The sequence below is a fragment of the Gobio gobio genome, assembly GCF_949357685.1.
Source record: "Gobio gobio genome assembly, chromosome: 15".
In the NCBI taxonomy this organism is placed as follows: domain Eukaryota; kingdom Metazoa; phylum Chordata; class Actinopteri; order Cypriniformes; family Gobionidae; genus Gobio; species Gobio gobio.
This window is the reverse complement of record NC_137108.1, coordinates 48,961,723-48,983,269: the sequence shown is the minus strand read 5'-3', so window position 1 is coordinate 48,983,269 and position 21,547 is coordinate 48,961,723. Positions and strand designations below refer to the sequence as shown.

The window sequence follows — 21,547 nt, the reverse complement described above, 5'->3', positions numbered from 1 at the left end:
TAACCCAGCAATTGGGTTGTTTTAACCCAGCCGTTTTTAGAGCGTTATGAACTTGTTTCAAATCAATGAAACAATTCAGATTACTTAAAATGTGTCAGTTTTGAGAACTCAAACGAAAAAGAGAGTTCTTAATACTCATAAAAGTTGATTTGATTGAACTCTTGTGTTTAATTTGAGCGTACACTCTAAAAAATGCTGGGTTAAAAATAACCCAAGTTGGGTTGAAAATGGACTAACCCAGCAATTGGGTTGTTTTAACCCAGCGGTTGGGTTAAATATTTGCTTAAAACAACCCAATTGCTGGGTTACAACAACCCAATCGCTGGGTTAAAACAACCCAATTGCTGGGTTAGTCCATTTTCAACCCAACTTGGGTCTTTTTAACCCAACATTTTACATAACAGTTTTGAAATCAACATCAAGATTTAGGTTAAAATATACTGTATGTGAATGCATAAGGAAGCCTGTATATTTGAGTTTTTTTTTTAAAGGGCTGTTAAGCTAAAAATGAATATTGTCATTGTTTTATGTTATATTGCTTTTTTTTTTTTTTTTTTTTAATCAACATCAGGATTTTAGGTTAACATTGATGTGGAAAATTCTCACCCTAAATGTCATTCCATGACTTTTTTTCTACCGTGCAACATAAAAGATGATATTTAACTAAATCTTTTATCTGTCTTTGTTCATGCAACACAACTTTGATCTTCATTGTGTGGACAAAAAACACTGTATATCATCTTTTGTGTTGCACAGAAGATGAAAGTTTCACCATTTTAATCACCCGTTTTCTTCACCAGCAGATTTTTAATAGTCCTACTAATGCATTTTTAAAGGTAAATATTCCACGTAGTATCTCTCAATTAATATGAAGTCATGCACATAGCATGGAAGAATTTAATAAAGTCTTTTTAGATGGAGTTCTGCTTGTCACGTCAACTACTTCACGTATACCCTAATAAGTGTGCTCTATTGCATGCCTAATGCTAGCTAATATCTGTCTGCCTGGTCAAAACTGCCAAAAACTGGCTTTGGATAAGGCAAGGAAAATGGATTTTGTGGCATTTACCGGCTTTATTTAAACCATGCACACAAATGCCAGGAAATCTCACTTCCTGTCTGAGATTTCAGATCAAGCGCATCTCAACAGGTTGTGCATGGTTTTTGTTTGTCTCAGAGATGATCAGTCATGTGTGGTCGTGATGGATAACGTCGAGGCAGACAGTTCTTGTCATTGACTTGCTCTCAGTTTGATTTAAATCTGTACACATGCACTCTAGATCGGATCGATTCCTCGGACCGCTGTTTTATGACTATCTGCACTGCCTGGAAAGGTCGATAATTTTTCATTAATCATTTCTGTGATTAATGAGTTGGATTGCGTTTGGTGTTTTGCCACATTTTGAGAATAGAGATTTTGCTAGAATTATTAAAACAATAGTAAATAATATAATTTCTATGTTTGACTGGCTTTTATTTGTCCTCAAAAAGCAGTACGACGATCTTGGCATGTTTGGTTTGGCTGAACTGTGGTTTACTGACAACAGTTCCTAGGAAAATGTATTGTTTCATTGCTTGTTGGTTCATGTTTATGCTTGGATTTTATTATCACCTTTGTCCTTTCCATTATGAGGAATAGAAACAAATAAGATAATAGTTGTCATGAGAGAACAGAGCTATGAATGTGGATAGCAGCTAAGATGATAAATGAATCACGGCATAGTTTATAATCAAATATATGCATCTCTATTTGATTTTATTCAAATAATCATATTTTCAAAGTGCATTTATTCAAATGAATTAGCATAAGCACAAATCTAGCTGTGGAACGAGGAATAGTCGATTAGTTAAAATGTATGAGATTGTATGTATTTAAAACAGTCAGTTTATTAGTACTATTACAGAAATATCATTCTTACTTGTGTATGTATGATTGACAAATATGCATCATCACACTAGGTTTATTAGTGAAAACTGTGTAATCCAAATGCATGGAAAATTAATATGCAATGGAAATGTTTTTGAGTGTATTTACATATTAGACTTTTGAATGCAGACTTTGGTGTCTTGGCAAATCTGAGCACACTTTGACATATTTTTTGTTCTTTTATGCTATGGAAATTGTATATGCATTTCAAATGCATTACTCTCAAATTTAGGCCTACCTATTTTTTGAGAGTATCGATATCTTTGACTCTGCAGATCTCTTCTGAAACTCTAGATGAGACGCGTATTGTAATTACTGGGGTGTTTTATTTCCCAGAGAAACTTCTGAGAAGAAGACGACTTCAGCAAAAGTGTTCATTTGCTCTCTATTTAATCTCATTACCATGTATTTTGTGTCATGTGGACTCTTGTCTTTCTTCTATAGAACACAAAGGGTTTTTTTTCCATAGGATGCTCATTTCCCCCCCCCCCCTATGCAATTACAATGCATGGAGACCAGAGCTTTCAAGCTTCAAAAAGGATGCAAAAGCACCATAAGAGCACCATAAATGCCATATTGGAAGTCTTCTGAAGCCATAGCTTTTTGTGAGGAACAGACCGGACTTATTCCTTTAATAGCACCTTTAAGATATTTGCAGCAGTGGGCAAAAGTGATTCCCGGCCTATTGGCAAATCTTCACACATTATTCAAATATTATAAAAAATGTGTTAAAGATTTTGTAAGCATATAGCGTAGGAGTCGATTGTTTTATTTGTGATAACGCAATGAAACATGACAAATTGCGCTGACATCATTTTTTGGCCTTGCTGTCATGAATTAGGAACACGAGAGAACCAATGGAATATTAATTACTGGTTATGTTGTAGTCAACGTATGCTTTTTGTTTTTCTGAGTTTTTTGCATAACCTGCATCACTGTAAACCCGAATGCTTGAAATAATGAATTGGTTTGAGTAGGGTAGCTTTAAGGGTGATTTAGCATTAAGCTTTGTATCAGTAGAAACCCGGTAGTATATTGGGATTATGGTACTTTCCCCCCTCATATCCCCCTGTTTGTGAGACAAGTATTCACTAAGCTAGAGGTCATTTTCTGAATGAGGCTGCAGATCGCGCATCATGTTTGTTTTCGTTTATTTTGCAAAAGCAAAACATTTTGTTTTTACTGTGACTGTACACAAAAAAAATAGAAACTTAACAAATTATCTTGATGTATAACACTTGCCTTAATGATAAAAAACGACGAGTTATTTGAGTCTCTTTGGCACTGATAAGAAAAAAAGAGAGCCGACTCGAGGGAGTTAAACATTTGTATATAACTGATTACGCATTTGGCAGACGCTCTTATCCAAAGTGACTTACCTTGCACTTATTACAAGGACAATCCCCCTGGAGGAACATGCCTTGCTCAAGGACACACTGGTGGTGGTGGCGACTGCTGGGATCGAACCAGCAACCTTCTGCATATCACTCACTAGACCACCATCTCCGTTATTCAGGTTTACAGTGTAGCTGTTTGCAGTGTAGCATGTTCTACATTTGATCAGTTTTGTCGTATTAGTCGTATCTGAAAAGCAGCGTGTGTTTCTTATGTCCAGTAAAGCGGCTTTAGTTTCATTGCAGTGAGATAAGGGCCGCCGCTCTCTAAGTGGATCACAGGAGTGATGAGCATGCTTACTCAGTCGAGTTAGTGTCACACCCGCCCGCTCTTAATGCACACACTTACGCCGGGCGTTTGTTGGACTGCCGGCTTTAATCACGACGGCATCGGAGGTTTAATCCTGGGCTCTCTCATTACACCGGAGTCAGAGCACTTTCACACCCCAGTTAGTGTCATATTCCAGCAGTGCCGATGTTGTGTAATGCACTCAAGGAGCGCTAATGTTATGCCTCATCGCGGGGCTGCCGTGTGTTTATTAAATTGCGGGGTTGCACCAGTTGGCCGGAGCCGTTTTGATGGTCCTCAGTTGGGTGATGTGTTTGTGTCTTCGGATAAACATGGCGCCTCTGTTTGCTTTCGCAGACTGTCTGTCTCCCACCTGCTTACCCTCACGGCATCCAACAGCGTGCAAATGCAATCAAACACATTTACTGCGCTCGCCGTGCATTCGAACACACTCTCTGCTGAAGAAATCCATGTAGATTTCTCAGACGTGATCCGTTTTCAAAATGACAATGAGGCCATAGTCTTGTCATCTTTTGTACTGTGATTAAGATCTTTGTATTTCTTGCCAAGGTTGTGCTGAAGTTGTCCCTGTTGCAGGTTTTTAAGAGTGCATAACACGAGTTACAACATAATATCCAAGTTTTGAACTAATCATTCCTGTAGTTGTTATATGGGGATGCATCAGTTGTATAATTTTGGCCGATAGCCGCACTACCGCTCAAACATTTGAGGATTTGCTCACCTAGGCTGCAAGGCTGCATTTATTTGGACAAAAAAAACCCCGTAATATTGTGAAATATTATTAGAATTTAAAACACCTGTTTGCTATTGTAATATATTTTAAAATGTAATTTATTCCTGTGATCAAAGCTGAATTTATCAACATTACTCCAGTCTTCAGTGTCACATGATCCTTCAGAATTCATTCTCATATGATGATTTGTGCTCAAGAAACATTTATGATTATACACAAAAAATGATAAGTTAAAAACAAGTTGGGGTCGAAAATGGACAAACCCAGCAATTGGGTTGTTTTAAGCCAGCGGTTAAGCAAACATTTAACCCAACCACTTGGTAAAAACAACCTATTCACTGGGTTTAAACAACCCAATTGCTGGGTTAAAAACAACCCAAGTTGGGGTTGAAAATCGACAAACACAGCGATTGGGTTGTTTTAACCCATTGACTGGGTTGTGTGAACCCAGCAATTGGGTTGGATTGGGTTGTTTGAACCCAGCGATTGGGTTGTTTGAACCCAGCGATTGGGTTGTTTTAAGCCAGCGATTGGTTTGTTTTAAGCAAACATTTATCCCAACCGCTGGGTTAAAACAACCTATTCACTTGGTTAAAACAACCCAATCGCTGGGTTAAAAACAACCCAAGTTGGGTTTTAAAATGGACAAACCCAGCAATTGGGTTTTTTTAAGCCAGCGATTGGGTTATTTTAAGCAAACATTTAAGCGATTGGGTTGGATTGGGTTGTTTGAACCCAGCGATTGGGTTGTTTTAAGCCAGCGATTGGTTTGTTTTAAGCAAACATTTATCCCAACCGCTGGGTTAAAACAACCTATTCACTTGGTTAAAACAACCCAATCGCTGGGTTAAAAACAACCCAAGTTGGGTTTTAAAATGGACAAACCCAGTATTTGGGTTGTTTTAAGCCAGCGATTGGGTTGTTTTAAGTAAACATTTAACCCAACTGCTGGGTTAAAACAACTCATTCACTGGGTTAAAACAGCCCAATCGCTGAGTTTGTCCATATTCAACCCAACTTGGGTTGTTTTTAATCCAACATTTCTTAGAGTGTAATGTTTTTGATTATTATGTTGAAAACAGTTCATATTTTTGTGGCATTAATTAAAACATGTATTTGAATGTTAAAATAAATGTAAAGTTTGGAAACATTACAACTTTTAATGTTTTTTAAAGAAGTCTCTTCTGCTCATTAAGCCTGCATGTGTTTGATCAAAAATACAGAAACAAACGGTAATATTGTAAAATATTATTACAATTTAAAATAATAGTTTTCTATTGTAATATATTTAAAAATATAATGTATTCCTCTGATCAAAGCTGAAATGATCATCATTACTCCAGTCTTCAGTGTCAAATGATCCTTCACAAATCATTCTAATATGAGGATTATTATTTATCAATGTTGGAAACAGTTGTGCTGCTTAATATTTTTTTAAATACTTTTTTGGCATTCTTTGATGAATAAAAAGTTTAAAAAGCAGCATTTATTTAAAATAGAAATCTTTTTGTAACAATATTCACTACCGTTCAAAAGTTTGGGTTTAGTATTTTTTTTTTTATTGAAATAAATTAATACTTTTATTCAGCAAGGATGTGTTAAATTGATTTAAAAAAAGGTGATAGTAAAGGTTTATATATTTAGAAAAGATTTTCAGTTGTTTTTATTCATCCACAAATCCTGAAAAAAATATTACAGGTTACATTGATAATGACTGAGTATCAAATCACAAACTATAAACTATATTAATTTAATTATTTCCCCACTCAAATTGACTTACACGCAGTCTGTTTTGTTGTCTTGCCTGGAAAACAACCTGAATGAGTTAACGCATAAACCACAAGAAATCCTGACATTAATAATGACTTTAATGTATCGACTTCCCTGATAAATACTTAATTTGTCATTTATTTTTCTCTTCTAAGCTGCTGACGTATAGCCCCAGATGGGAACCGCTGTTTTAGAAAGTGTGTGTCATGCGTACAGAGCTCGACAAGGTTTTCTTTCAGCCCACGCCGAGATCTATGTTTGAAAAAGTGCTGCTTTTTATGTTGGATGTGATGCCAGCAGTTCTTGAACCACCAACTGTTATTTTACCCAGAAAGTTGGCAAAAAGGTCTGAATCCATAATAAAGAAGCACCAGGCAGAGCAAGCAGAAACAGGGGAATGACAGACGTTGCTATCCCGACGGGATTTGATTTCTCTGTGATCCGCTAGTTAGTGGACGGGATTAAAATGGCAAAGCATGTCTGTCTGTGCAACACTAATTTACCTGAATCCTCCGGGAAAACCAGTCCTGTCCGACTAGGGCTTAGAGAGCGAAATCAAACCCAGCTGCTGGTTCCTGCTGGTCTTCTGGGAGGGCTACTAATGCTGGGATGTTCTGAAGGAGATGAGACCTGGCTTATCCTCCATCTCCCTGTGTAACACGAGCACGTCTGCCTCCGTGCGACTCCCGCTCCTCAAGGAGGTTAATGGGAATGACACGAATATTAATACGGCCATTATTGCTAAGCCTTTGAGATGTGTTTGAGTTTGACACGAGGAAGGCAGGTACTGGGGTCATGCTCCCGGCCGGGGCTCTGACATCCACCATCGCCTCTTAGACGTGATGAACATCCAGTCGTCTCCGACTTAAGATTCACTCAAAATCATAACACAGCCTGCAAATTGCTCATGACAAAGTCAGCACCGTTGAGGCTGTAATGTCCCTACTTGGAAGGGAATTAATCAAGGAAACTTCAACCTTCTGGCTAATCAGTGATGATATTAGTCAAGCTGAGCATGATGCATGCTTAAAGGAGTATTTCACCTAATAACGCCATCCCTTCTGCTGCAGCTCTACAATCTCATTCTCCATACAGCGATCGGTGTATGACCAATGACATCAGACCTTTCCAATATAACAGTGGATCCCAGCCTTTGGGTTGTTTTAACCCAGCGATTGGGTTGTTTTAGCCCAGCGATTGGGTTGTTTTAACCCAGCGATTGGGTTGTTTTAACCCAGCAAATGGGCTGTTTTAACCCAGCGATTGGGTTGTTTTAACCCAATGAATGGGCTGTTTTAACCCAGCGATTTGGTTGTTTTAACCCAGTGAATGGGTTATTTTAACCCAGCGATTGGGTTGTTTTAACCCAGTGAATGGGCTGTTTTAACCCAGCGATTGGGTTGTTTTAACCCAGTGAATGGACTGTTTTAACCCAGCGATTTGGTTGTTTTAACTCATTGAATGGGTTGTTTTAACCCAGCGATTGGGTTGTTTTAACCCAGTGAATGGGTTGTTTTAACCCAGTGATTGGGTTGTTTTAACCCAGTGAATGGGTTGTTTTAACCCAGCGATTTGGTTGTTTTAACCCAGCAAATGGGTTGTTTTAACCCAGCAATTGGGTTGTTTTAGCCCAGCGATTGGGTTGTTTTAACCCAGCGATTGGGTTGTTTTAACCCAGCAAATGGGCTGTTTTAACCCAGCGATTGGGTTGTTTTAACCCAGCAATTGGGTTGTTTTAGCCCAGCGATTGGGTTGTTTTAACCCAGCGATTGGGTTGTTTTAACCCAGCGATTGGGTTGTTTTAACCCAGCAAATGGGCTGTTTTAACCCAGCGATTTGGTTGTTTTAACCCAGTGAATGGGTTATTTTAACCCAGCGATTGGGTTGTTTTAACCCAGTGAATGGGCTGTTTTAACCCAGAGATTGGGTTGTTTTAACTCAGTGAATGGGCTGTTTTAACCCAGTGAATGGGCTGTTTTAACCCAGAGATTGGGTTGTTTTAACTCAGTGAATGGGTTGTTTTAACCCAGTGAATGGGCTGTTTTAACCCAGTGATTGGGTTGTTTTAACCCAGTGAATGGGTTGTTTTAACCCAGCGATTTGGTTGTTTTAACCCAGCGATTGGGTTGTTTTAACCCAGTGAATGGGTTGTTTTAACCCAGTGATTGGGTTGTTTTAACCCAGTGAATGGGTTGTTTTAACCCAGCGAATTGGTTGTTTTAACCCAGCAAATGGGTTGTTTTAACCGAGCGATTGGGTTGTTTTAACCCAGTGAATGGGTTGTTTTAACCCAGTGATTGGGTTGTTTTAACCCAGTGAATGGGTTGTTTTAACCCAGCGATTTGGTTGTTTTAACCCAGCGATTTGGTTGTTTTAACCCAGCGATTTGGTTGTTTTAACCCAGCGATTGGGTTGTTTTAACCCAGCGATTGGGTTGTTTTAACCCAGTGAATGGGTTGTTTTAACCCAGTGATTGGGTTTTTTTAACCCAGTGAATGGGTTGTTTTAACCCAGCGATTTGGTTGTTTTAACCCAGCGAATGGGTTGTTTTAACCCAGCGAATGGGTTGTTTTAACCCAGCAATTGGGTTGTTTTAACCCAGTGAATGGGCTGTTTTAACCCAGTGAATGGTTTTTTTTAACCCAGCGATTGGGCTGTTTTAACCCAGTGAATGGGTTGTTTTAACCCAGTGAACGGGCTGTTTTAACCCAGCGATTGGGTTGTTCTAACCCAGTGGGTTGTTGTAACATAGTGAATGGGTTGTTTTAACCCAGCGATTTGGTTGTTTTAACCCAGTGAATGGGTTGTTTTAACCCAGCGATTGGGTTGTTTTAACCCAGTGAATGGGCTGTTTTAACCCACCTAGTGAATGGGTTGTTTTAACCCATTTAATGGGTTGTTTTAACCCAGTGATTGGGTTGTTTTAACTCAGTGAATGGGTTGTTTTAAGCAAACATTTAACCCAACCACTGGGTTAAAACAAAACAATATAACAGTGGATCTAATTTAGAAGTCTCAATGGCGATAAATACCAACTAATTTTCACATATACACTATTGTTACACTACTACAATAGTTTGTTTGGGAAAGAAGTCTCTTTCTCAAAAATACAGTAAAAACAGTAATATTGTGAAATGTTTAGTTTTCTGTTATGGCCAGGCTGAATTTTCAGCATAATTACAGCACGATCCTTCAGAAGTCATTCTAATATTCTGATTTGCTGCTCAAAAAACATTTAATCTAGTACCGCCACCTTGTGTTGACATTGAACACGATTTGTAAATGATGCGAGGCGGGCCTCATGTTTTAATAGACGTTTAAATTGATCCCCGAACTTTGGACACCCCTGCTATAGGTAGACGTAATCAGACGTAGCTTGACTAGCATGACCTGCCAGAACTGACGCTACGCTTGATCATTGGCGGCTTCTTGCCTCCGCCGTGACTCCAACGCCAGCCGCGTCAGGTCTCTTGTCCTTTGGTCTGGGTTAAAGTACCGCCCCTTCAGAAGAGCTTCATAAACCCCCGTGAGACCTCGGCTGCGGTTCCTTTCCTCTTTCTCTCCACACGCCTCCAGTCGTATCACAGCACCAGCCGCTGCTTAAAAATTCATGTGTGTGGATTTTGGGTCATTAAAGAGCAATCACTTGGGTTTCTTTAATGAAATCCAATATTCATGAAAATGGATTTTTCTTGGTCTGCTTTTTCTTTCCTCGTCGTCCTTGGCTGTGTTTTCATGCATTTGTTGGGTTTGGTTAAGAATAGCAAAGGTTAATGGCATCCTGTATCATGGGGCCAATTATTACACGAGTTGGCAGTGAAGACGGCTAATCACCTGATGCATGACGCCTCGGGTTCACCGCCTACGGTTTGAGACGTGAACGCTACATTCAGCGGCAAAGCAGCTCTACTGTACTTATTCCTGGAAGTCACTTTCCTCTTGAATAAAAATCAGCAAGGTTTGTGCAAGAGTGTTAAGGTGGCACTGCAGTATTATGAGCTGTGCTTGCTACTAGTTTATTAGTTGGAGTAGTTATTGTCGGCCTCAGGCGGCACTGCCAAGTACCTTGAATGCAAAGTTGGTTAGGATAAAAGCTTCTGCCAAATGCATGAAGCAGTCCAGAATTGGCTGATCCAATTTGTTTGGTTAGTTTCTATGCAATTTCTTGGGTGTTTTCTGTGCAATTAATTGCTAAACGGTTAATGTTTTATGCCATTGTTTGAATTTTCAGAGCAGTCTGTGAAAGTCAGCATGAAACCCTTCCCTATTGAGATGTATATGCGAGTGTAATTGCTTCGATGTAGGGCGGGGCTTGATTTTGTCTGTGGGGAATTGATTGGATGGTTGTGGTTTGCTATTGGTGGATCTCATGTGAGTGACAGGTTGCTCCGCCCTCGTCATCAGAGAAGAGATGTCCATTCCATAAATGGGCCCACCTGGTGCAATGCAACACCATGAGCGACGCAAGTGTTTTTTGCTAGTTTCAGCCCTACGCAGTTCTCTTTTACATGTCCAGCGTCACGTTGTTTAAATATCAAATGCACTGGCGCATCTGTTCACCCATGGGCGTCTGGTCTGAACACCAGGTGTGTTCAGGAGCATTGTTGGAGTGTTGATATTTTGAGGAACTGAAAACAACTGCGCCATTGACCAACACAAACCTGCTCTAAAGTCAATAGTGTGTTAGTAATATGAGCATGGGCGTCGGAACCACACAAGACCCACCCACTTTTTACGATCAATGATATTGGACCCACTCACTTTTATCGTTTCTAATCCAGCACATGTCTGTTTACCCCTAACCAATAAACACTTATTAAACACATTTTAGACACTTTATTTCCACTTTTCTAATATTTTCTAAATTTTTTTTGAAAATAAATGCCTTTCTGATCTTATATGTGAAAAGAGAGTAGAGTTAGTTCAGCAAAAGGCGGATTCGAACCGCGGGTCGATTTGCGTCAAAACTTGATGCCATGCGTCTTACCCCTACACTATAGCCACTGTGAAAGACATGGTGATTTTCGTAAACTTGTCTTGTCCAACCAGATGTTTAGCAAACAAGGCGATATATTTGTACTTAATATAAATGGCATTTTCTGAGAGAGGACCCACGCACATTTTTTTTGCTTCCGATGTCCATGAATATGAGCCTATAGGCGGTGCACAACGCGTGTACACTCTTATCACACACACAGGGACGTGTAGCAGCACACACACATTTTTAAATATTAAAAATTATTTTTCCAAAAATGTCTTTTCCAAATTCCTCCATGTAAATAGTGAATCCGCCTTGATGCGAGAGCAACTGGCTTTTAAAGGGAATGGAAGATGAGACTCTGATTGGCTTATTGCACGTTATGCCCAAAACACACCCTACTGATTAAGAGACTACAACACTTTTGGAGCATGTGCCGGGCGCGCCAACCGTATTTTCAATCGTTAAACTAGTAAAAGTGGACTCTGATTCGCCCTAAGTGTCCCTGCGCCATGAGCTTTGGACCATTCGCTCAGATCGTTGAAATAAGAATAGTCAAATTTGATTTCATGGTGATTTTAACCCCTAAAATGTGCAAAAAATATTCACTTTATATGTCAGTTAGCTGAGAATGGCAGCCAAAATAAGCTTCCAGCTAAATAAGAGCTAAAAGTGTGTTGCTATTTCCATTTAAACCCAGATATCATGAGATTTGTGATGCAAGGTTTGTGTGAAACTTACACAATACAAACCCAAGATGAAGACGGTAAAAAGCAAAGCTCTTTGAAACAAAAACGGAGCAACGGCTCCATTGTAATGATTCCATATACACATGATGGCAATAAACAATGACATCCAACTGGGCGCGAATATTGACTAAATAGTTAAAATTCATAGCGGCCATTTCTCAAAGCTGACCCAATAATTACGGCTCCCTTTTCTGCTATTAAACATAGTTTTTTCCCGCCTTGTCTTCTTCTTTTACTGCCAATAATTGCACTGCTGAAGTACAAATCCATATTGTTAGTTCCTGCCGTGGCTTGCGTTCGCTTATGGCTGCTTTGTGTTTTGTTGTAATATGCTATAGCACAATTACTTACTTCAGTGAAGCAGGGAGGGTGATCTTCTCTCAGTGTGTCTGATTATGTTTTATTACAGTCGTTTTTCATTTGTCGTCGTCCATATCACGGGGCGGACCGGAGAGACTCTCTGAGCTGCGCTCCACACCTTCTCTGCATCGCTCTCCTTTTCTATGCTCTTTTTTTGCTCTGTTTTTGCACCCTGTAGGTATTGTGTGCCCACATATCTTTTTCCTCGCATTCTGTTTCCTCCCAGGCCACATTGGCGGAGGTGAGGCCAAGAGAAGGCCATGCAGCGCTGCACAGCGTGGGGTTTTTAGAGTGCAAATGCAGAGGTAGACGAAAGAGCACAGAAAATGTGTGTGTGTGTTTGTGTATTATGCATGAAATGAGGTGTGTAGCCACGCACATGTGTGTCGGTGAGATAGAGAGCAGCGGTCCTCAACCGGTGGGTTGCGACCCAAAAATGGGTCGCGTGTCTTTTCTGATGGGTTCACGTACTGTAGGGAAAAACACAATGCTAAATGCAATAATGAAACGCAACTAACCATATAATCGTGCTTTGCTAGGATAACAAAACAAGCTTAAAATAGGCTCCCCTAAAATAGGGTTCAACAAAACACCTAGACCAGCTGTGCACCTCTTGTTGTAAGCTGCACTCGAGCACTTTTTACAGCCTCGAGATGTATGACTTTGTCATTTTAGTTGGTAAATGAGAGCTGTACAATAAACTTTGTGTGTGTGTTTATTTTATATAAGTGTGTATTTGGTGCATACAAACACATGTACAAATGCACTGATGCTGTAATGTGCATTTAATGTTTTTTATAGACCCTTGAATTTGGCATATAGGACAATGCACACTGATCCACCTATTGCACCATCAGCTCATTTCACAATGTGGTTTCTTGGCCGCCACAGAGTGTGCGTTTAAGCAGACCTAAAGCCTTGAAATATGACGTACTGCCCTAACAAAAGCCAAGTTTTGAACACTTTTTTTACAGTACAAGTCTTTTTTATAGACCCTTGAACTTAGCAAAGAGGACAATGCACACAGCCGTATTGTGCCATCAGCCCAATTCATGTCATGGTTTCTACGCCGCCACAGAGGATGCTTTAAATTGGACATTAGGTCTTGATATTAGAGGTACTACCCTAAGGGAACCCAAATTTTAAACACTTTTGTACAGTTCCATTCTTTTTTATAGACCCTTGAACTTGGCATATAGGACAATGCACACTGATCCACCTATTGCACCATCAGCTCATTTCGCGGTGTGGTTTCTTGGCCGCCACAGAGTGTGCGTTAAAGCAAACCTAAAGCCTTGAAATATGACGTACTGCCCTAATGAAAGCCAAATTTTGAACACTTTTTTTTACAGTACCAGTCTTTTTTATAGACCCTTGAACTTGGCAAATAGGACAATGCACACAGCCGTATTGTGCCATCAGCCCGTTTCATGTCATGGTTTCTACGCCGTCACAGAGGATGCTTTAAATTGGACATTATTATATCTTCATAGTACAATGGCAGTGACGCACAAAGGAAATGTTATAGTAACGCTAAAAATCCTTGTGCGCATGTGAATAGTTTCTCAAGGACTTGTATGGTGACACTTCGAGAAAATCAGTGAGAAAATAAAAATTGATACTGATGACTGTACTATATACCAAATATAAAGCTGAAAACAGTGCTGAATGAACCATTTATGTTTGAAAATCTACGGAGAGGTTTGGAAATTTGAGTCTGGAAAAGTATGGACTTTTGAAATGGAAAATGTGTATGAATCCTGATACCTGTTTATTCTCGTCATAGTCGTGATGTTGCCCATCACAGTTCAGTACAGGCGTCAGAACGGCGTCTCCTCGCAGTAGATCTTGGTTTGTGTGTGTGATGGAGGGATTCTTGCCACAGTTTTGACTCCTTTATACATTTTATAAGCTCTTCACGAGTTCTCAGCTGGTCAAAATACCATTATATGAAGCTACGTACATACAACGAGTGCATTTAACCCAGAACACAGGATTGTTTGGGATGTTCGGTGTCACAATCACCAGTGAGAATGCCCCTGATTACCACCTGAGGGCACTCCACCCCGGACTGTCACTCCATCAAGGACTACATCTCCCATAATCCTTTGCCCGGACTCATCAGCACTCATTGATTACATCCACCTGTGTCTCATTACCTTGTTAGCTCACACTTTGCGAAGTCACATCATTCATTGCGAAGTCTTGTATGTGTTACTACTGCATTTCTGAGCGTTCTCCCCGGTTTCTTGTCTTTCGGTTTTTGGATTACTCTTTTGCCCGTGTTCCCTGCCTTGTTGTGTTTTGTTTGTTTGGACTGCCTGCCTGTGTATGACCTTTTGCCTGTCCTCTTGACTACGATTGTGGATTACCCTTTCATTAAAGCTGCGTTTGGATCCTCAACCTTCTGTCTCAGAGCAGTACGTTACATTCTGTAAGTTCCATCGCGAAATAAAAGCCGACCAATCAGGTTGTGAACATGTCCAAGTGCTTTTAGGTTCGGTGTTAAAATGCCAATGTGAACGCTAAGCGGACCAGGACTAAATGTTTTTGGCTTTTTTTGGTATGCACCAAACAAACCAAGCGAACCGAACTACAACAGCTTTCCGTTTTTAGTTGAAAACCAACCGTGAACACAAACTCTATGCACATATGACAGAAAATGGCAGGATAATGTATCAGAATAATGTGAAAAGCAGCCAGGAGGATGTCGCTTTCATTGTGAGTCTGTGCTGCCGCTGGTCATGTTGGAGGAAGGCGATGCAGAGGTCGTTTTAGGATAACCACCTGTTCAGGCGAGCTGTGAGTCAGAAGTCACACACAGTAACGGGCAGCCGCCTCAGGCCTGTCTCTTCATCTCCCATGTCTCTTTGTCTGTGGTCGTCCATAAAGACAGGAGGAATAAAGCCATCACGCCTCTACGCCTCCAACCAGCGCCCTATTAACAAGTACATTCTAATTGGCTATGAGCGCTGACAGGCAGTCGACGGCTCTATGAGAGGAGGAATATGCTATAAATACATTCCAGCAGGAGACCGCTGGCCCCGAAAGCAGACGGATACAAACAACTGAAGGGACAGAAAGCTGCATAAATCAGCTGCCACACCATCCTGCAGTGTTTTTGGTGTGTGTGTGTGTGTGTTGTTATTATTATAACTTGTCATACTGTATCTCAGTGGTTATCCGCTGAATTTACTTTGTGACCCAGTTTTTACATCGGACATCAAGTGGCGGGTGAACTGGCAGCTGTGTTGTGTATAATTGTAGCTGGTTTCTGGCTGCTGTTAGCTGGTCATTTGGTAGCTAGAACCTAAAAATCACCTTTCACGTTTCAAAACACTGCTAATAACTTAAGCTGGATTTATGAATGTCCTGTGGTGTGACCTGCTTTACAGGTAGAAGTATCTGATAGAAGTACAGATAGTTTATAGCCATATTGTGCCAGAAAGCCCACCACACACCAGCTTATTGGTGGAGAGGAGACCCAGTGATGAAGCCAATCATATATATATATTAGGAGGCCATGATGGACAGGGGCCAGTGGGCAAATTTGGCCAGGATGCCGGGGTTACACCCCTTCTCTTTATCGAAGGACATCCTGGGATTTTTAATGACCACAGAGAGTCAGGACCTCGGTTTAACGTCTCATCCGAAGGACGGTGCTTGTTACAGTATAGTGTTCCTATCACTATACTGGGGTGTTAGGAATTCCTGCTGGCCTCACTAACACCTCTACCAGCAGCATCCTAGTTTTCCCAGTTGGTCTCCCATCCAGGTACTGACCAGGCTCAGCCCTGCTTAGCTTCAGTGGGAAACCAGTATATATATAATAGTGCTGTCAAATCGATTAATCGTGATTAATCACATCCAAAATAAAAGTTTGTGTTTACATAATATATGTGTGTGTACTGTGTATAATTACTATGTATACACACACACACACACACACGTACACTAAGAAAAATTTGCTTTATTTATATATAATATAAATTATATAAATATATATACAGTATATAAATGCAAATATTTCTTAAAGATATACTTGCTAAATGAGTGTGTATTAATATATACATAATAATTATACACAGTAATTACACACATATGTATAATGTAAACATAAACTTTTATTTTGGATGTGATTAATCGCGATTAATCGATTTGACAGCACTAATATATAGATAATTTTACTGTTTTATATATATATATATATATATCATTTTTATTACTTGGTCATATACTTCCTGTATATTACATACATACATACATACATACATAACATCATACATACATACATACATACATACATACATACATACATACATACATACATACATACATATATATATATATTGTTGTTGTTATGTTACAATTTGATAAAAATATAAGAGGCAGTTTATCTTTTAGGTTTTGCATTTCCCCCCACCATTTAAATCTCCTTTTGCCTTCTCTAGTGTATTTTAAATGTTCCTGTGGTGCCATGAGTTTTTGACATGTGTGATGAATATAAGGCCATTAAAGCTGCATACCTAATACTGATGAAAACAATAATGATAAAAACAACATATCATGTCACTCTGCAGGGCATTTCATCCAAAAGCCGGAACATTTACCAGATGAACACATGGAACGAACATGGCACTGACCGTAGAAATGATGGATGAATTTGAGCCAAAATACCGTCGTTTGATTGAACACGCAGCCTTTGACATCACATCTATAACACATGTGGGAAGCATTTTCTCCTCCATTTGTTATTAAGCCCATTTATTTTGCTAGTCCAACTATACACAAGTTATTTGCTTTAGCATTGTTCTTTCCCAGCAGTCCGTGACCCGTCAGAACAGACCTGTGACCGCTTTCGGGTCGTGACCCAACCTACCTTTTCTGTGTGATCTTTCCGAGCTAAACGCGAACAGAGAAATTGAATTAAAAATGATTTTTATATCTTCACTGCGAGTGGTAAATAAAATTGTCAGAATCTGTCAACAGCCTGACTCCCTCTCTATCTCACACACACACACACACACACACACACACAGCTCCGCTCTAGATTGAAATCTGGAAACCCATTTGCTTTCTTCCTTTTCTCCCCAAGCCAGGCCACGTCAGGCAGTCGGCACACGTCCTCTTCCACACATTTCCTCCTTCACCATTGTGCCTTTACTCTTTCCTCTCTCTCTCTTTATATCCCCTTACCGTCTGCTGCAAGGTCTGTGGAGAATTTGGCCAAATTACCTGTCATAGCTGCAGCTACGTGTAAATAAGGCAGGAAAGTGTGTCGCTTTGTGTCTCTTTCTCTCTCTTGTCATCCTGCATCCCTCTCTCTGCCTCACATCTCACCGTTTTTCTGTCCATCTCTCTCTCCGACCATCCTTTCCTTTGTCCTAAGACGAAGATGTCAGTCTTTGTCATATTTACATCATACTGTGACACACGTACTCTGAAACGGGCCGCTGACAACTTGCTATTTAGCAGAGGATCCCGAGCGAATTAGAAATTACAGCTGGTGGACGACGTTTCCCACGTTTTTCCAAACGGATAGAAAGCATGTAAGGATCAGAGCACATGTGCCCTGTGTAGTGAGCACAAGCTCAAGAGGAACATTTTACTGCTCATATGTTGCTCTTTTACAAATTATTCTTTGACATTCAGTTAGAATATAGAGTATATGTATATATGTATACACATTAGGGGCCCTATCTTGCACCCAGCGCAATTGACTTTGTACACCGACGCATGTGTCATTCCTATTTTGCACCCGCGCAAAGCGCGCTTTTCCCTCTACAGAAGCACGTCGCTAAACTAGTGAATGAACTTGCGCTACCTGGGCGGTTCAGCGCAAAAAGGAGGCGTGTTCCGGCGCAAACAATCCCTGGTGCTATTTTGCTGTTCCATTAAACAATTGCGCCACTGACCAGAAAAAACCTAGTCTAAAGTCAGTGGCGCATTGCGCGTTGTTCATTATGCTATTTTAAGGGCGCATGCTTGACCATAATGTATAGCGTGCACAACGCGCATACACTTTGCTCATGTAATCTACACAGATGCAACAGTTATTTTTGCAAATCATAAATTGTTACACTAAAAAAATATTAACACATGAGATGACGGAAATCATTGTGGTGTGCCACGAAGATGTGAAAAAATAGGCATAAATCTAGCTTACAAATGATTCAGGCTAATTGTAATAATTAAGGATAAGACCTGTTTGCCCAATTGTGGCAAGACATATATGTATATAAGGACATCTGACAAATTGGTTTGTCCGTCAAGAACCAGGAAAAAAAATCGACTGAAAAACTGAAAGACTGAAAAAAAAAAGACTGTGAAATCACCTTTACCATAATGTACAACATTACAACTTCATTTCTCTGTCTTTCACTGCTCTTACAAGCACATCAGCTCCTCAGCTGTGAACCGCTCCTGGCGTGCGCCTGGTAAATACGCCATAATAATAGCAATCCATAATGGAACTTGCGCACCTGCTTTTACAGGGAATGTTGGATGACGCTCGGATTGGTTTATTCACGTTACGCCCAAACCACACCTATGAATAATGAAGCTACTTCAGACCAACCCATTTTAGATTTGCGCCGGGCGCAAGAGCCATTTATCCCGCCGGGAAAATAGCAACAGCGCCGAGACCCGCCCACAAAGTTACTTGCGCTTCACGCTTTAACACTTGCGTTTCAGATCGTTAAAATAGGGCCCTAGGAGTGTAACGGTACACATTTTCATACCGAACCGTTTTGGTGCAGGTCTTCCGGTACGGTGCACGGCTTGTTTTGCGCGGAACATACTTCAATCTGAGTTCCCACACGAACATATATGGACATAATGGATGTATTCTGTCCATTTATCATGAAATTCAAACAATTAAATGCCGTTTTGACGCTCTTTAATGTGACGTGACTGATCACTGTAGATGAACGAGTAATCACGATCATCTCTTCCTAAAGAATAAACATGACTGAACATCTGAAGGTGTGTTGAGGATACACACTTACTGAAACGCATCATATGTGGTGTAATCGCTCAATCAGTGTGTCAACGGCAGACAGACGTCAATAAAACAGCTTGAGAACAATGTCACGCAGCATCACATGACCTCAGAAGTCATTCAGTGTCCACAGCTGTGAGTTCACTAGAGGAATCAACTCTTTCACTGAATATATGACCTTTATTAGCCGTTATATTCATTACATTAGCCGTTATATTCATGATATTAGCTGTTATATTCATGATATTAGCCGTTATATTCATTATATTAGCCGTTATATTCATGATATTAGCTGTTATATTCATTATATTAGCCGTTATATTCATGATATTAGCCGTTATATTCATTATATTAGTCGTTATATTCATTATATTAGCCGTTATATTCATGATATTAGCCGTTATATTCATTATATTAGCTGTTATATTCATTATATTAGCCGTTATATTCATTATATTAGCCGTTATATTCATTATATTAGGCATTATATTCATTATATTAGCCGTTATATTCATTATATTTGTCGTTATATTCATATAAGCCATTATATTCATTATATTAGCCGATATAATTATTATATCAGCCGTTATATTTATTATATTAGCCGTTATATTCATTATATTAGTCGTTATATTCATTATATTAGCCGTTATATTCATTATATTAGCCGTTATATTCATTATATTAGGCATTATATTCATTATATTAGCCGTTATATTCATTATATTAGGCATTATATTCATTATATTAGCCGTTATATTCATTATATTAGGCATTATATTCATTATATTATGCTGAACCTGTTACTGATGTCTTGATTATTTAATGTGTGTTTAAATAAATCATGAAAATGACAGCCACTTTGTATAAATGATTATATTTCAACAAAGAATTGGAGAAAAAAAACATAATTTTATAATTAGATTTAGAAGTTAATGCAAAAACTGCCTCATGTGAAGTTTACATGTTTGCACACAATGTGTTATTTGAGTGTTGATTATTATATCTAAATGTAGATTTATGCTAATAGTTTGGGTTCTGTCCTTTAATATTATAGTAATGTGCTCCCTATAGTTTACAGCATTATCTTTAAGAAACGTTTAGTTATAATTAAATTCATTTAAGGACAGACACAATTTGTTCAGTAAACCACTGTTTAATAAAAATAAATAAAAAGCGATTTTTATTTAGTTGTCTCTTCCCTGCTGTACCGAACCTGTACCGAACCGTGACTTCAAAACCAATACACCAAGAACATAAACAGTTGGGAAAGAAATCGGATGCGTGTCACTATATTAGATCCGTGTGTTTGCTCTTAAAGTGACAGCAGCCTAATAAACCTGCATCTGTCTGTGTTAGTAATGTCAATCGAACAACAAAAGAAAAAGGAAAATCGCTCACTTGACTGAACAACTTTAGTAGCTTTAATAAGAATCAGTGTTGGCCTATATTTAATCGTACAGTAAAGAGTGCAGTATTGTACAGTGATTTTGTTGATTAGAATCATAAGCTGACATTTCATGTCAGTTTCGGGAATCAATTGAAATTAAATTGATGTTCAATCTGATGGTTTACTTTGCTGGATATAGCAAATTATGACAAAATATACTGAATATCACCAACCCGAGAAGGAAACTAAAGGAAAGATCTCTATTTGCTCTGCATTTAATCTCATAACTCTCTAGGAGAAGCAATCGAGCTATGGAAGAAATCTCATTTGTGATTTTTCTGTCCTTTTAGGCATGACCTCCACTTAACTTTAAACTTAAATCTTGTTTATCCTTAAAGGTGAAGTGTATAATTCTGGTATCATCAAACAGAGCACGCATTGGTCAGCAAAACGGGTAAATCCAGTGCCATTGGTCAAGTCACTGTTGTTATGTTCTTCAAACAAGCACATTGCAGTTCTGTTTGCTGCCTCTAGTGGCGCTGCAATTTCACACTTCACCTTTAAGCCTGTTTGAGGTGTAAGTGTGGGGTCATGGCCCTAATTCAGGATTTTAACTTCTTTCCTTTTCAAGATTTGCTGTGGGTGTGTGTGTGTGGCTCCCATCCGGCACAGGTGCTCAATGCTAGAGTTCAATTTCTAGGTTGTAAGGTGTAATCACTCCTTGCTCAAGGGTTGCAGGTGCAATGGGAATGATTTGGGAGCGGGGATGGAAGGCGCCGCGGGAGGAAGCGTACGAGAGCCCTGAGGACCAACAGCCCAATCCGCTGAGATTTATTGAGTCCACCCTCTAAAATCACAAGCCAACAGCGTCGTGTCATCCTGATAAATGTGGAGGGGTGTTTGGGTTATTTCTGGGCCCTTTAAGGCGCCGCCGGG

General features: G+C 39.5%; 1 protein-coding gene across 1 annotated transcript in view; it reads left to right on the top strand.

Annotated features, from left to right (window-relative positions):
• Positions 1-21,547, top strand: part of iglon5 (IgLON family member 5) — a 305,750-nt gene that overhangs the window by 31,455 nt on the left and 252,748 nt on the right. The gene's annotated exons all lie outside the window — the stretch shown is intronic.